Here is a 3,288-nt window from a genome sequence, read left to right as displayed (position 1 = left end):
TCAAAAATAGTCAAGTCCATATAAGAGCAGTTCCAGCCATTTAAAAGTTATACAGATTTGGGGAGAAAATAATTTACAACCATTCAATTCAGTTATTGCAAATTATATGCAGCTTTTATTTGTGACTGTTTTCCACAAGGAAAAGTATTTGGGCATATTTTTTTCTGGTAAAGCTGTGGATTAAAAAAAATCAAAATAAGGATAAGCTCACTTTGAGTAGAAAATAATGTGTAATTTTTGATCAGTACTAAAATAAGGTGTGCTTTAAATGTTAGTTCAACCCCCTTTTCACATTTAATTCAATTTGAGAGTATATTAGAAATATAGTGTGTAGCTTTGGGCAAGATTTAAATTTAAGTGATAAGAAACATTAACTTTGGTTGCAATGTAGAAACAAAGCAGGAGTATTTAGTGTTGACATTATAAATTGTAAATATTTTAAAAGGTTTGCCACAGTCTTGGCTGGGTACAAGATCATGAGCCACCACACACCTTGTAGATTCAAACAGCAATTCTTTATTCCCGAACTCACACCAGCCCTGTACAATCACGTTCTGGGGAAATCCCCATTCTCCCGCCCAATTCACATCCCAAATACTTTCTCCATTCCACCAGAACTCAACGGGAACTCAGGCAGCAGGAACGCCCTATACCCAGCAGCAATAACCTTAAACCTAGAACTTCCCTAAGCCCAAATTGTGTTAAACCAGGATACTTCCTAAAACCTGCAGGATACACCTCAAACCTGGATCCACCCTGGTCCTTGATCAGGGTCACCTTTCTCAAAGACACATGCAATGTCATAGCAAATTTCCATTTAACATGGGGTACGCTGGCAAGGAAATTTCGATGCGTCATTCCTACTTGGCAATGGCCCTCAGCAAAGGTTGACCAATAATGAGAGCTAAGTTTTTTTTCTTTCCCTCTTATGTAGTCTAGACAAAATTCATCAATTTGTTCTTTTGAAGTTTATCACGAAGATACATTTTTCTCTATTTTTATCTCAAAAATGGTGATGAGAAAGTCATATAACAGAAACATTTTTTAAAATAAATCTGCCCAATGCCATATGGAAAAACGAATCAAGAACTAAATAAAATTAACTTTAAATAATATATAATACAGTTGACAGTACAAAGTATGGAGGAAGGAAGTCACTCATTTTGGGGGTGGTTAATACATAGGAATATTTCAACTTAAAGTTCACTGGAAAACTTATGGGTGACATAAAGAGATAACAATGGCTTTGTTTCCAACTTTCCTCAGACCCTGTTACAAGGTTAGACTTATAGCTGACATTCAACCCATAATTTCTTGAATAAACAGAGATATATAATGGTGAGAAGTATAAGGGGAATTGTCAAGACCTTAAAAAATTATTATTAGAACAAAAGTGAGAATCATTACATTTAGCAAGAATAAATATTAACAGTAATTTAAATCTTAAAAATAGGTTATATTTTTAGGAGGTAGTAAACAAGTACAAAAATTTTACCATTTGGTCACCCCCTTTACTTTTGGCTTCACCTTGGATATTTCTACATTTTTCATTTCTCATTCTCCCATTGAAGCTATTAGTTCTTCTACCATTCATTACCAAAATTTCTAGACGTGGAGCTGCCAAGATACATGTTTTTAAGAAATTGTAATCAACCAAATACACCCCAAATTCAGGTGTCAATTGAAAACATATTTTAATCTATCTAGTTATCAATTCACTTATAAAGTAGCAACCCAAAATAAGAAAATATAACATGAAAAATCTATTAACTATTCCACATGCAATTCTAACATGTCATAGTAGTTATGAACTGAAAAACTATACTATATATTCCAATTACATTATCAGTGTTAACTGAAAATAGGATTGTGCTTTATTAAAAAATTAACCTATTAACAACAACAACAACAACAACAACAACAACAGAAACAAAAAAATCTCACTTACTCCCAGATAGACATATTGTGCTGATACTCCAGATACTACTACTAAAGGATTCCATTTTTTGTGATTGGCTGGGTTCACAGTGAGTATGTTAGTACCAAGATCATATGTTACTATTAGTTTAATAATGGCATTAGTGAATGTATATAAGGCATGTAAAAAACTAATATTAAAGCTCTTAAGGGCAATAAACTGGCAGCTGCCAGAAAAGGTGTTGTGAGGAATAAAAAACATATTGAAGAAACTTAATTTCAGCACAAACTGGTTGTGTTTTTTCTAATTAAAATGAACTAATTCACACAGACCTCTGCCTTAGGAACTAACAGAACAAATAATAGACCTTTTGCCTATTTAATGACTAGCCCAATCTTGAAAATGAAAGCAATCATTAGCAATCTCCCACACAGTACTATTAGGAGTGGATTTGTACTATTAGTAATGTTGTTTGTTTCCATCAAACTTCATGGTTCCACTGACCACAACAAGAACTCTAGGCTGGGACTGGATAGCTTGCTTCTTCTTCTTTTGACCATTGTCTCAAAGTAAATATTTACAAATTCCTCAGTAGCTCTACATGTCTGTTCTACATAAGTTTTAAAATCCACTGACATGGTTCTAGGGGAGCCAGAATAAATATGTTACAAGAGTGGTGGTGTAACTACACTCTCATGTGTATGCCTCACAATGCTGCAGAATAAGCAAATATTTAGAAAATGAGCAAAACCCACTAAACACAGAGAATTTTCTACCCATCTAATTCTCTCCCTGAAGTACCTTAGTCCACTGTATCAGCACTCTGACCATCCTGAGGTTCTGGCTCTGCACCCATGGTGCCAAAGAGAAACCAGATATTTGTGGGGACAATGTGAAACCAGATGTTCCCATGAAGAGAAAACAGACATGTAGGATCAAGGGTCTTGGCATGCATAACAGGGGACTTACCAGATGACTAAGGGTGTCACAAACTTATGGAGTTCAGTTTCATTTTTCTCAAGGTGGACCATGATGGAGCAATCTGTATCATTCAGGGAAGGAAGGTTGAAATTCCCCAAAGCAAAAGGAGCTTCAGCAGCTGCTGGGATAACCTCTCAATCCCTCCCTTTACTCACAGAAATAGCTCCTCTGTTTTGACCTGACTTACCAGTCTCCTTATTCTCCTATAATTGGCTCTCAACAAGTTCTATAGCCACCCTGCATCCTCATCATGTAAATAAGGTTTCTTAGAGAGCCAGATCTGCCCAAGAAATGTAGAGCAGAGACTGTTCTCAGGTCTCACCAAGAATATAAAACTTGTTACTGAAAACTCAGTTCTTGTCCCTGATGCCAATCCAATAATCGGGACA

General features: G+C 35.5%; 1 pseudogene; it reads right to left on the bottom strand.

Annotated features, from left to right (window-relative positions):
* Nucleotides 1-2,296: 2,296 nt before the first annotated feature.
* LOC144257143 (NTF2-related export protein 2 pseudogene) lies at nucleotides 2,297-2,556 on the bottom strand (annotated as a pseudogene).
* Between the last annotated feature and the right edge of the window lie 732 nt (nucleotides 2,557-3,288).

This window comes from Urocitellus parryii, chromosome 10 (genome assembly GCF_045843805.1).
Source record: "Urocitellus parryii isolate mUroPar1 chromosome 10, mUroPar1.hap1, whole genome shotgun sequence".
Taxonomy (NCBI): Eukaryota; Metazoa; Chordata; class Mammalia; order Rodentia; family Sciuridae; genus Urocitellus; species Urocitellus parryii.
The sequence above is the reverse complement of the archived record's forward strand: the minus strand, read 5'-3'. Positions and strand labels throughout refer to the sequence as shown.